Source organism: Eubalaena glacialis, chromosome 3, assembly GCF_028564815.1.
Source record: "Eubalaena glacialis isolate mEubGla1 chromosome 3, mEubGla1.1.hap2.+ XY, whole genome shotgun sequence".
NCBI lineage: Eukaryota > Metazoa > Chordata > Mammalia > Artiodactyla > Balaenidae > Eubalaena > Eubalaena glacialis.
This window is the reverse complement of record NC_083718.1, coordinates 76978970-76993839: the sequence shown is the minus strand read 5'-3', so window position 1 is coordinate 76993839 and position 14870 is coordinate 76978970. Positions and strand designations below refer to the sequence as shown.

Sequence of the window (14870 nt, the reverse complement as noted above, 5' to 3'; positions counted from 1 at the left end):
TTACCATCTCCATTTATAGACAAGGATCTGAGGCACAGAGAGGTTACCTAATTTTCCCAGGGTTACCTAGCTAAGGAATAACAGAGTCAATATTCAGACCCAACTCCTTTGACTCTAACTACTTTGTGCTCTTTCCATGATACCAGAAGATATCTTTTCTTCTCCCAAAAGATTATTGTCTAGTAGTTGAGGAGATAAAAACTGATAAGCATAAAAGTAATGCATATAACCTCAAAGTAACATATAATGACTATACTCTCATGAGCCTATCTCAGAGCCATTAATATTCAAGCAAAAAAGGTGAAATAGTCACAATCATTCTTAAAGAAGATGTTTCTTTACCATCCTTTGCCAAATTCCTAGCATTTATCATACCATTTTTAGCCCTCTGTTTACTTGTTTGTCCAGCTGACCATGCCTTAATTATCTTTATATCTAGGCGCTGTGCCTGACACAAAGGATCTGGAAATGTTTGAGTGAATCAATGAATAACCATTACCACAACCTCAACCTTCTCAAGACTTCTTAGTTCTCAGGAGAGGATCTGAGTAGGGGAGGAAATGTCTCTTGGGATCTTTGCACTCAGCTCCTGGGTGACCTCACACTTCCTCTCTTTTTCTCAAATTGACATATGCATGCCTGTCACATGAACACTGCCATCAATTCCCCCTCTTTACTACATCTTTCCCATCAGCACTTTAACATGCCGATGTTTGTCATTTGACCCTTCTTCCCTCTTGGAATCACATGGGTGAATATCACAAGCAAAATCTTGAGTGAAAAAAGAAAATGTAAATACAAATAGAATACAGTGGCATGCTTACATTTATTTAAAGTTAAAAAACAGGCAAAACAAATCTATTCTTTTAAAAGTCAAGATAGTGTTACCTTTGAGGAGGAGGGAAGGATAACAAGTAGGAGGGAGCATAGAGGGGGTTTTCTGGGCTGCTGGTAATGTGCCATTTCTTAACCTGTGTCTGGATACACAGATTTATTCATTTTATGATTATTTATTGAGCTGACACTTAGGATTTGTAATTTTCTCTTTGTATGCTATATTTCAGTAAAAGAGGTTAAAACAACAAGAAAAAACAAAACAAAGCAATTACAATGGCCTATGAGGGCCAGAATGATCTGGTCATTTTTCTCTTTTTAGCCTAATTTCCTATAACTCTCCCCCTTGTTCCCTTTGCTCACACTATGCTGGCCTGGTTATTCCTTGAACAGGCCAGAGTTGTACACTTGTAATTCCCTCTGCCTAAAATGCTCTTCCCCCAGGTGTCCACATGGCTCACTCTTTCGTCTCCATAAGGTCTTTAATGCAAACATTCCCTCTCAAGGAGGCCTTCTGTGACCACACTTTCCTCACCACAAACCCTCACTCCTGTGTACTCACTGCCTTTGAATTTGTTTTTCTCTGTAATACTTACTTTCTACCATACTTTGTAATTTGCATATTTGTTTTTTTGTTCTTTTCCCCTTCTATAAGAATGTAAGCTCCATGAAAGCAAGGATTTTTTCTGTCTTGTTCACAGTGATGGACATTCTTGAACAGTGCTTGGCACATAGTAGGCACCCAATGAATATTGCTGAGTGAATGAGCACAGTTCCATCCCTTGTTTTGGAGGTTCTCTGCCCAGGATGTTTAGGACCAGTTTCTCTTTGTAAGGGGTCTCGGCATACCCTGTGGCCCAAGGACTCTCCAGGAAATGTTCTTCCTTCTCTAGCACAGACCTTTAAGTTTCCTTTGTTTTTATAGATTGAAATCATTCATTTATTTAACAGGCCATTCATTGTACTATTTGCTCAGCTCTATGCCAATTCAGTGAGTAAAAACCTTAGAAATCATGGCATTCAGACCATATTTATTAGATTCCTTTTATGTACCAGTTTCTGGACTGAAGACTGAATATAGAAATGAATAAGATATTATCCGTCCTCTGGACTCACCGTGTGGTAGAGGAGTCTGACAGGTAAACATGTAGCTATGGTGTGGTGAGTTAGGCGTTGACCTAGGATAGGGTTTGCTTCTGCATTGCCCTCATACCACTAATTGCACCGTGCACACTCAATATCAAGTGTTTCTTTCTCTTAGATATAATTAAAATGTTCTTTTCCTCTATTTTTCATAATCTTGAGGGTAGGGATTATGCTTATTATCTCTGTATTCCTAGCATTTAGCACAATTTTGAGCTCAATAAATGTTGAATTGATAGAGATAAATGCTCTATAGGAGCACAAATAGTGAAAATGATGGGGCAGAAAGGGTTGGGGGTTGTCAGGGAACACTTCGCAGAGAAGATAACATTGTAGTATGGTTTTGAATAAAAACAAGAAGTTCTCCATTGCTTGATTATTTCAAGAATGCCCAGCTCTTTCTTTGCTCTGTTGTTCCCTTTGCCTGAAATACCTTGCTCACATTTTCCCATCTGGTGAGCTCCTATTTATCCTTCAAGGATAAGTTCAAATATCTGTTTGCCTTTGCTTATATTTGTGGGGTTTGCATTGGTACAGGGGAGGAGAAAGGAGTTTGTGGTGGGAGAAGAGGAGAAGTTATAGAAGGAGGAGAAGGGGTTGGTAGAAGAATTCCCTGTAAGTCTAAGAAAAAAAAGAAGAGTCATAGTGCTTAAGGAAGGTGAAGGTAAGAAGTTACTGAAAAAGTTCAAAGGCTCCTCTGAAAGACTTTGGACTGAAGGAGAGCTGCTTTGGGGCCCAGATGATGTGGTGTGGCCCAGAAGGCACAAGAAGACCTTTTTCTCTACTCTGCCTGGAATCAGCACTGATGCTTTGGGAATGTCCTGGGTCAGCATCCTTGGCATGAATATCCATGTCCTCTGCAGAGCATTGAGGTCTTCTGTAAGTGGTTCAGCTGGCAGCAGATTTGGAGGACTAGAACCAGAAGAGACTAAGAATTGGGAGGATGCCTCATGACCTTAACAGAAGGCTGCTTTGGGGGCCTATGGGAAGCATCCCTTATAAGTCACTGGGAGCCACTTGGAGCATGGGGGTGGTGCTGAGGTCCATCCTCTGGTGTGGATGTTCAGTCAGCAGAAATTTGGAGTATGTTTGTTTACATGTTTCACTCACTCTGGAAACATGAGTAATGTATCAGTCAGCTCTTTATGCCCCCAGAATCTGGCCCAGGGAACTTGGAATACTAAGTAGGTTGAGATTAGAATGTAAAGTGTCTTGAATGATTATCTGAATGATTTTTTTTGAATGTATTAAGAAACATGGAGTATTTTTGAGAAATGAAAAGGAATAAAGAAAGCAGGGGGCTTCCCTGGTGGCACAGTGGATAGGAGTCTGCCTGCCAATGCAGGGGACATGGGTTCGATCCCTGGTCTGGGAGGATCCCACATGCCGTGGAGCAATTAGACCCGTGCACCACAACTACTGAGCCTGCGCTCTGGAGCCCGTGAGCCACAACTACTGAAACCCGCGTGCCACAACTACTGAAGCCTGCATGTTTAGAGCCCATGCTCTGCAACAAGAGAGGCCACTGAAGTGAGAAGCCCGCGCACTGCAACAAAGAGTAGCCCCCGCTCGCCGCAACTAGAGGAAGCCCGCGTGCAGCGGTGAAGACCCAACACAGCCAAAAATTAAAAAAAAAAAAAAAAAAAAAAGCAGGTAAGGCTGAACTGATTCTGAAAAAGAGAAAAGTCAGAGAAACTTTGAGATATCTAACCTAGGGGAATGGCTTAGGCCTAGGACTGGCTTAGTCTTATCTATAGGAAAAAGAGATACAGTGGGTTGTTTCAGCTCAGTATGAAACAAGTTCAGAAGGAAGGTAGGGGCTGATTTCTCAAGAGCTTTAATAGAGAAGGGAAGAGATATATCAGGCAGGATCTTGAGTAAGACAAGTGAAAATGAAAATACAACATACCAAAACTTACAGGGTGCAGCGATCACAGTGCTCAGAGGGAAAATATGTTCTTTGAAAAGATCAGGAAGATTGACATACTTTTAGCTAGATTAATTAAGAGAAAAATGAGAAAGTTCAAATTACTAAAATTAGAAATGAAAGAGTGGACATTACTGCAGACCTTATAGAAATAAAAACGATTATAAGAGAATATTATGAATAACTGTATGGCAACAAATTAGATAGCCTAGATGAAATAGACAAATTTCTATATACAAACAGATTACCAAGACTGACTTAAGAAGAAATAGAAAATCTAAGAGGACCTTTAACAAGTAAAGAGATTGAATCAGTAATCAAAAACCTTCTGGCAAAGAAAAATCCAGGATCAGATGGCTTCACTGGTGAATTCTACCAAATATTTAAAGAATAATTAACATCAATACTTCTCAAACACTTCCCCCAAAAAGAAGAGGAGAAAACACTTTCTAATTCATCCTATGAGGCCGGCATTACCTTTACCAAAGCCAAAGATATCATACACACACACACACACACACGAACGCACGCACAAACTATGGACCACTATCCCTTATAAGTATTGATGTAAAAACCCTCAACAAAATATTAACAAACTGAATCCAGCTGCATATTAAAAAGATTATACACCAAGACTAATTGGAATTTATTTCAGGAATGCAAGAGTGATTCAACATATGAAAATCAATCAATGCAATATACTACATTAATAGAATTAAGGAAAAAAGACACATTATCATCTCAATTAATACAGAAAAAACATTTAACAAAATCCAACACTGTTTCACACATAAGAATCTAAGAATAGAAGGGAAATTCCTCACCTTGATAAAAGGCATTTGAGAAACCCACATCTAACATTCTATTCAAAAATGAAAGGGACTTCCCTGGTGGTGCAGTGGTTAAGAATCCACCGGCCAATGCAGGGGACATGGGTTCGATCCCTGATCCCAGAAGATCCCACATGCTGTGGAACAACAAAGCCCGTGCACCACAACTACTGAGCCTGTGCTCTAGAGCCCACGAGCCACAACTACTGAGCCTATGTGCCACAACTACTGAAGCCTGCATGCCTAGAGCCTGTGTTCCACAACAAGAGAAGCCACTGCAATGAGAAGCCTGCCTACTGCAATGAAGAGTAACTCCAGTTCACTGCAGCTAGCGAAAGCCCACCCACAGCAACAAAGACCCAATGCAGCCAAAAATAAAGAAAGAAAGAAAGAAAGAAAGAAAGAAAGAAAGAAAGAAAGAAAGAAAGAAAGAAAGAAAGAAAGAAAGAAAGAAAGAAAGAAAGAAAGAAAGAAAGACTGAAAGCCTTTCACCTAAGACCAGGAACAAGATAACAATGCCTACTTTCATCACTTCTATTTAACATTGTACTGGAAGTTCTAGTTACAGCAATTAGACAAGAAAAAGAATAAAAGGTATCTTAACTGGAAAGGAAGAAGTGAAACTATTCCTATTCACAGAGGACATGATCTTGTAGATAGAAAATCCTAGAGTCCACAAAAATAGATTGGTTCAAAATGGCAGAGTAGAAGGGCACGCGCTCATCTCCTCTTGCGAGAGCACCGAAATCACAACTAACTGCTGAACAACATTGACAGGAAGATGCTGGAACCCACCAAAAATAAAATACCCCACATCCAAAGACAAAGGAGAAGCTGCACTGAGACAGTGGGAGGGGCACAATCACGATAAAATCAAATCCCATACCTGCCAGGTGGGCGATCCACAAACTGGAGAACAATTATACCACAGAAGTTCTCCCACTGGAGAGAAGGTTCTGAGCCCAATGTCAGGCTTCCCAGCCTGGGGGTCTGGCAATGGGACTAGGAATCCCCAGGGAATCTGACTTTGAAGGTCAGTGGGATTTGATTGAAGGACCTCCAAAGCACTGGGGGAAACAGAGACTCCACTCTTGGAGGTCACACACAAAGTTTTGTGTGCATGAGGATCTGGCTAAAGGAGCAGTGACCCCATAGGAGACTGAACCAAACCTACCTGCTACTGTTGGAGGGTCTCCTGCAGAGACAGGAGGCAGCTGTGGCTCACCACAGGGACAAGGTCACTGGCAGCAGCAGTTCTGGGAAGTACTCACTGGCGTGAGCCCTCCCACAGGCTGCCACTAGCCCCACCATATAGCCTGTAGGCTCCAGTGCTGGGTCGCCTCAGGCCAAACAACTAACAGGGAGGGAACACAGCCCCACCCATCAGCAGACAAGCGGTTTAGGGTTTTACTGAGCACAGGCTCTGCCCACCAGAGCAAGACCCAGTTCTACCCACCTCCAGTCCCTCCTATCAGGAAGCTTGCACAAGCTTCTTGGATAGTCTTATCCATCAGAAGGCAGACAGCAGAAGCAAGAAGAACTACAATCCTACAGCCTGCAGAACAAAAACCATAGTCACAGAAAGATAGACCAAATGAAAAGGCAGAGGACTATGTCCCAGATGAAGGAACAAGATAAAACCCCAGAAAAACAACAAAATGAAGTGGAGCTAGGCAACCTCCCAGAAAAAGAATTCAGAATAATGATAGTGAAGATGATCAAGGATCTTGGAAAAAGAATGGAGGCAAAGATTGAGAAGATGCAAGAAATGTTTAACAAAGACCAAGAAGAACTAAAGAACAAACAGAGATGAACAATACAACAACTGAAGTGTAAACTATACTAGAAGGAATCAATAGGAGAATAACTGAGGCAGAAGAACTATCATTATTCTGAATTCTTTTTCAGGTAGACTTCCTATTTCCTCTTCATTTGTTTGGTTTGGTGGTTTTTACCTTGCTCCTTCATCTGCTGTGTATTTCTCTGTCTTCTCATTTTGCTTCACTTACTGTGTTTGGGGTCTCCTTTTCACAGGCTGCAAGTTCGTAGTTCCCATTGTTTTTGGTGTCTGCCCCCAGTGGCCCAGTGGCTAAGGTTGGTTCAGTGGGTTGTGTAGGCTTCCTGGTGGAGGGGACTAGTGCCTGTGTTCTGGTGGATGAGGCTGGATCTTGTCTTTCTGTTGAGCAGGACCGTGTCTGGTGCTGTGTTTTGGGGTGCCTGTGACCTTATTATGATTTTAGGCAGCCTCTCTGCTAATGGGTGGGGTTGTGTTCCTGTCTTGGTAGTTGTTTGGCATAGGGTGTCCAGCACTGTATCTTGCTCGTCATTGAGTGGAGCTGGGTCTTAGTGTTGAGATGGAGATCTCTGGGAGAGCTTTTGCCGTTTGATATTACATGGAGCTGGGAGGTCTCTGGTGGACCAATGTCCTGAACTCAGCTCTCCCACCTCAGAGGCACAGGCCTGACACACAGCCGGAGCACCAAGACACTGTCAGACACACGGCTCAGAAGAAAAGGGCAAAAAACAAGAAAGAAAGAAAAAAAATAATAAAATACAAGTTATTAAAAATAATTATTAAAATTAAAAAAAATAAAAAAAGAAAAAAGAAAGAAACAAAGAAGAGAGCAACCAAACCAAAAAACAAATCCACCAATGATAACAAGTGCTAAAAATTATACTAAAAAAAAACAACAAAAAAAAAACGAACAGACAGAACCCTAGGACAAATGGTAAAAGCAAAACTATACAGACGAAGTCACACAAAGAAGCATACACATACACATTCACAAAAAGAGAAAAAGGAAAAAAATTTATCATCTATCTATCATCTATCTATCTATCTATATATAAAAGGAGGAAGAGAGCAACCAAATCAATAAACAAATCTTCCAATGCTAATAAACTCTAAATACTAAACTAAGATAAACACAAAGCCAGGAACAAATTAGATGCAGAAAGCAAACCCCAAGTCTACAGTTGTTCCCAAAATCCACCGCCTCAATTTTGGGATGATTTGTTGTCTATTCAGGTATTCCACAGATGCAGGGTACATCAAGTTGACTGTGGAGATATAATCCACTGCTCCTGAGGCTGCTGGGAGAAATTTCCCTTTCTCTTCTTTGTTTGCACAGCTCCTGGGGTTCAGCTTTGGATTTTGCCCCGCCTCTGCGTGTAGGTCACCTGAGGGCGTCTGTTCTTTGCTCAGACAGGATGGGGTTACAGTAGCAGCTGATTAGGGGGCTCTGGCTCACCCAGGCCGGGGGGAGGGAGGGGTACGGAATGCCAGGTGAGCCTGCAGCGGCAGAGGCTGGCGTGACATTGCAACAGCCTGAGGCGTGCCATGTGCTCTCCTGGGGAAGTTGTCCCTGGATCACGGGACCCTGGCCATGGCGGGCTGCACAGACGCCCGGGAGGGGAGGTGTGGATAGTGACCTGCTTGCACACAGGCTTCTTGGTGGCTGCAGCAGCAGCCTTAGCATCTCATGCCCGTCTCTGGTGTCTGTGTTGATAGCTCGCACCTGTCTCTGGAGCTCATTTAGGCGGTGCTGTGAATCCCCTCTCCTCATGCACCCCTAAACAATGGTCTCTTGCCTCTTAGTCAGGTCCAGACTTTTTCCCAGACTCCTTCCCCACTAGCTGTGGAGCACTAGCCCCCTTCAGACTGTGTTCATGCAGCCAACCCCAATCCTCTCCCTGGGACCTGACCTCCAAAGCCCAAGCCTCAGATCCCAGCTCCCACCTACCCTGGCTGGCGAGCAGACAAGCCTCTCAGGCTGGTGAGTGCTGGTCGGCACCGATTTTCTGTGTGGGAATCTCTCCACTTTGCCCTCTGCACCCCTGTTGCTGCACTCTCCTCCATGGCTCTGAAGCTTCCCCCCCCCATCCCCCATCTCCACCAGTGAAGGAGCTTCCTAGTGTGTGGAAACTTTTCCTCCTTCACAGCTCCCTCCCAGAGGTGCAGGTCCCTTCCCTATTCTTTTATCTCTGTTTTTTCTTTTTTCTTTTGCCCTACCCAGGTACTTGGGGAGTTTCTTGCCTTTTGGGAAGTCTTAGGTCTTCTGCCAGCATTCAGTAGGTGTTCTGTAGGAGTTGTTCCACATGTAGATGTATTTCTGATGTATTTGTGGGGAGGAAGGTGATCTCCACGTCTTACTCCTCCACCATCTTGAAGGTCTCTCTGGCATGATATATTTTAAATGATGGAAGGGAAGAACCTACAACCAAGAATACTCTACCCAGCAAGACTCTCATTCAGATTTGAAGGAGAAGTCAAAACCTTTACAGACAAGCAAAAGCTAAGAGAATTCAGCACCACCAGACCAGCCTTGCAACAAATGTTAAAGAAACTCCTCTAGGCAGGAAAGAGACTAGCAACTTAAAAAAAAACAACAACAAACAAAAACAACAACCACAAAAAAACCTTGCACATATATAGACTGATATATCAAAACCTCATGGGAACAGCAAACCCAAAAACTGCAACAGATACTCACACACAAAAGAAAAAGCAACCCAAACACAACACTAAAGACAGTCATCAAATCACAAGAGAAAAGAACAAAAGAGGAAGGGAAGAAAAAAGACCAACAAAAACAAACCCAAAACAACTAAGAAAATGGCAATACGAATGCATATATTGATAATTATCTTAAATGTAAATGGATTAAATGTGCCAACCACAAGACATAGACTGGTTGAGTGGATACAAAAACAAGACTTGTATATATGCTGTCTACAAGGGACCCACCTCAGACCTAGGGACACATACAGACTGAAAGTGAGGGGATGGAAGAAGGTATTCCATGCAAATGGAAACCAAAATAAAGCTGGAGTAGCAATACTCATATCAGACAAAACAGACTTTAAAATAAAGACTGTTATAAGAGATAAAGAAGGACACTACATAATGATCAAGGGATCAGTCCAAGAAGAAGATATAACAATTGTAAATATGTATGCACCCAACATAGGAGCACCTCAATATATAAGGCAAGTACTAACAACCATAAAGGGAGAAATCAGCAGTAACACGATAATAATGGGGGACTTTAACACCACACTTTCATTAATGGACAGATCATCCGGACAGAAAATCAATAAGGAAATACAAGCCTTAAATGACACATTAGACCAAATGGACTTAATTTATATTTATAGAGCATTCCATCCAAAAGCAGCAGAATACATATTCTTCTCAAGTGTACATGGAACATTCTCCAGGATTGACCACATGCTTGGCCACAAGGCAAGCCTCAGTAAATTTAAGAAAATTGAAATCATATCAAGGATCTTTTCTGATCACAACGTTATGAGATTAAAAATAAACCACAGGAAAAAAACTATAAAAAACACAAACATGTGGAGGCTAAAAAATATGCTACTAAAGAACAAATGGATCATTAAAGAAATAAAGAGGAAATTAAAAAATACCCAAAGACAAATGAAAATGAAAGCACAAAGATTCAAAACCTATGGGATGCCTCAAAAGCAGTTCTAAGAGGGAAGTTTATAGCAATACAATCTTACCTCAGGAAACAATAAAAATCTCAAATGAACAACCTAACCTTACACTTAAAGCTACTAGAGAAAGAAGAAGAATAACAACAAAAAACCCCCCAAAGTTACTAGGAGGAAAGAAATCATAAAGATCAGAGCAGAAATAAATCAAATAGAGACAAGGAAAACAGTAGCAAAGATCAATGAAACCAAAAGCTGGTTCTTTGAAAAGATAAACAAAATTGATAAACGTTTAGCCAGGCTCATCAAGAAGAAAAGGGAGAGGATTCAAATCAATAATATTGGAAATGAAAAAGGAGGAGTTACAAATGACACCACAGAAATACAAAGGATCATAAGAGACTACTACAAGCAACTGTATACCAATAAAATGGACAACCTGGAAGAACTGGACAAATTCTTAGAAAGGTAGAGTCACCCAAGAATGAACCAGGAAGAAATAGAAAATATGAACAGACCAATCGCAAGTACTGAAATGGAAACTGTGATTAAAAAACTCCCCAAAAACAAAAGTCCAGGACCTGATGGCTTCACAGGCGAATTCTATCAAACATTGAGGGAAGAGCTCACACTTATCCTTCTGAAACTGTTCCGAAAAATTGCAGAGGAAGGAAAATTCCCAAACTCATTCTATGAGGCCACCATCACCCTGACACGAGACAAAGATACCACAAAAAAGGAAAATTACAGGCCAATATCACTGATGAGCATAGACTCAAAAATCCTCAATAAAATACTAGCAATCTGAATCCAACAGTACATTAAAAGGATCATACACCATGATCAAGTGGGATTTATCCCAGGAATGCAAGGATTTTTCAATATCCACAAATCAACCAGTGTGATACACCACATCAACAAATTGAAGAAAAAAACCATGTGATCATCTCAATAGATGCAGAAAAATCTTTTGACAAAATTCAGCACCCATTTATGATAAAAACTCCCCAGAAAGTAGGCAAAGAGGGAACATACCACAACATAATAAAGGCCATATATGACAAAACTATAGCTAACATCATACTCAATGGTGAAAAGCTGAAAGCATTTCCTCTAAGATCAGGAAAAAGACAAGGATGTCCACTCTCAGCACTTTCATTCAGCATAGTTTTGGAAGTCCTAGCCATGGCAATCAGAGAAGAAAAAGAAATAAAACGAATCCAAATTGACAAAGAAGAAGTAAAACTGTCTCTGTTTGCAGATGACATGATACTATACATAGAGAATCGTAAATATGTTACCAGAAAACTACTAGAGATAATCAATGAATTCCGTAAAGTTGCACAATGTAAAATTAATACACAGAAACCTGTTGCATTTTTATGTACTAACAATGAAATTCAGAGAGAGAAATTTAAGAAGCAATCCCATTTACCACCACATGAAAAAGAATAAAATACCTAGGAATATACCTACCTAAGGAGAGAAAAGACCTGTACTTTGAAAACTGTAAGATACTGATGAAAGAAATCGAAGATGACACAAACAGGTGGAAAGATATACCATGTTCTTGGATTGGAAGAATCAGTACTGTTAAAATGACAATACTACCCAAGGCAATCTACAGATTCAATGCAATTCCTATCAAATTACCAATGGCAAGTTTCACAGAACTGGAACAAAGAAAATCTTAATTTGTATGGAAACACAAAAGACCTCAAATATCCAAAACAATCTTGAGAAAGAAAAACGGAGCTGGAAGCATCAGGCGCCCTGACTTCAGACTATACTACAAAGCTACAGTCATCAAAAGAGTATGGTACTGGCACAAAAATAGAAATATAGATCAATGGAACAGGATGGAAAGCCCAGAAATAAACTCACACACCTATGGTCAATTAATCTGTGACAAAGGAGGCAAGACTACACAATGGTGGAAAGACGGTCTCTTCAACAAATGGTGCTGGGAAAACTGGACAGCTACATGTGCAAAAATGAAATCAGATCATTCTTTAACACTATACACAAAAATAAACTCAAAATGGATTAAAGACCTAACCTATAAAATTCCTAGAGGAAAACATAGGCAGAAAGCTCTCTGACATAAATTGCAGCAATATCTTTTTTGATCTGTCTCTCAGAATAATGGAAATAAAAACAAAAATAAATGAATGGGACCTAATTAAACTTAAAAGATTTTGCACAGCAAAGGGAACCATAAACAAAATGAAAAGACAACCCACAGATTGGGAGAAAATATTTACAAATGATGTGACCAACAAGAGATTAGTCTCCAAAATTTACAAACAGCTCATGAGGCTTAATATCATCAAAACAAACAACGCAATTAAAAAAATGGTCAGAAGACTTAAATAGACATTTCTCCAAAGAAGACATACAGATGGCCAACAGGCACATGAAAAGATGCTCAACATCGTTAATTATTAGAGAAATGCAAATCAAAACTACAATGAGATATCACCTCACACCAGTCAAAATGGCTATCATCAAAAAATCCACAAACTGTAAATGCTGGAGAGGGTGTGTAGAGAAGGGGACCCTCTTACACTGTTGGTGGGAATGTAAACTGGTACAGCCACTGTGGAGAACAGTATGGAAGTCCCTTAAAAAACTAAAAATACAGCTACCATATGACTCTGCAATCCCACTCCTGGGCATATATCCAGAGAAAAACATGGTCTGAAAGGATACATGCACCCCAATGTTCATTGCAGCACTGTTTACAATAGCTAAGACATGGAAGCAACCTAAATGTCCATCAACAGAGCAATGGATAAAGAAGATGTGGTATATATATATACGATAGAATATTACTCAGCCATTAAAAAGAATGGAATAATGCCATTTGCAGCAAAATGGATGGACCTAGACATTGTCATATGGAGTGAAGTAAGTCAGACAGAGGAAGAAAAATATTGTATGATATCCCTTATATGCAGAATCTAAAAAGAAACGATACAAATGAACTTATTTACAAAACAGAAACAGACTCACAGACTTAGAGAATGAACTTATGGTTACAGGGGGGAAGGATCGGGAGAAGGGATAGTTAGGGAGTTTGGGATTGACATGTTCACACTGCTATATTTAAAATGGATAACCAACAAGGACCTACTGTATTACACAGGGAACTCTGCTCAATGTTATGTGGCAGCCTGGATAGGAGGGGAGTTTGGGTGAGAATGGTTACATGTATATGTATGGCTGACTGAGTCCCTTTGCTGTGCAGCTGAACCTATCACAACACTGTTAATCGGCTATACTCCAATATAAAATAAAAAGTAAAAAAAAAAAAAAAAAAAGAATCCACAAAAAACTATCAGAACTAATAAATGAATTAAGCAAAGTTGTAGCATAGAAGATCAATTTACAAAAATTTACAATTACAACACGTATTTTTACAATTGTAAATTTACAATTGTATATTTTTAATTTGTATTTTACAAATACACATTGTATTTTTAAACACTAGCAATGAACAATCTGAAAAGGAAATTAGGAGAACAATTCCATATATAATAGCACCCAAAATAATTAAATATCTATGAATAATTTAGCCAAGGAGATTCAATACTTATACACTGAAAACTATGAAACATTTTGAAAGAAATTAAAGAATACCTAAATAAATGGAAAGACATCCTATGTTCATGGATTGTAGGACTTAAGATTATGTATTTGGCAATACTACCCAAAGCAAGTTACAGATTCAATTCAATCTCTATCAAAATTCCAATGACTTTTGTGACATTTTTTCATAAATAGAAAAGCCATTCTTCAAATTCATATGGAATTGTAAGGGACCCCAACTAGCCAAAACTATATTGAAAAATAAAAACAAATTGGAGAACTTGCACTTCCCAATTTAAAAATTTCCACAGCTACGTTAATCACATGCCAGTGCATTGCTGGTATCAGGATAGACATATAGATGTCTATATTGAATTGAATTGAGAGTCCATAAATAAACTCATACATTTATGGACAATTAATTTTTGACAAGAATGCCAAGATCGTTCAATGGGGAAAGAATGGTTGCTTCAACAAATAGTACTGGGACAACCAGATATCTATAAACAAAAGAATGAAGTTGAACACCTACCTCACACCTATACAAAAATCAACTCAAAATGTTTCAATGACCTAAATATGAAAGCAAAAAATTATGAAACTCTTAGAAGAAAACATAGGGGTAAATTTACATGATCTTGGATTTGGCAATGAATTCTTAGATATGACAACAAAAGTGTGAGCAGGAGAAGAAAAAATAGATAAATTAGACTTCATCAAAATTAAAAACTTTTGTGCATCAAAGGACATTATCAGGTAATGAAAAGAAAACTTACAGAATAGGAGAAAATATTTATAAATCATATATCTGATAAGGGTCTAGTATTCAAAGTAGTTAAAGAGCTCTTATAGCTCAAAAAAAAAAAAGACAAATAATCTAATCAAAAAGGGACAAAGGACTTGAATAGACATTTCTCCAAAGAAAATATACAAACGGCCAATAAGCACATGAAAAGATGCTCAATATCATTTGTTGTTAGGGAAATGCAAATCAAAACCACAAGACACTTTACATGTACTAAGATGGCGATTAATAATAATAACAACAATAATAATAGTAAATAATTGGAAAATAAGTTTTGGTAAGG

The 14870-nt window shown here is 39.4% G+C and overlaps 1 protein-coding gene across 1 annotated transcript in view; it reads right to left on the bottom strand.

Annotated features, from left to right (window-relative positions):
* The window catches only part of SLAMF6 (SLAM family member 6), a 28360-nt gene that overhangs the window by 8986 nt on the left and 4504 nt on the right, over positions 1–14870 (bottom strand). The window lies entirely within an intron of this gene.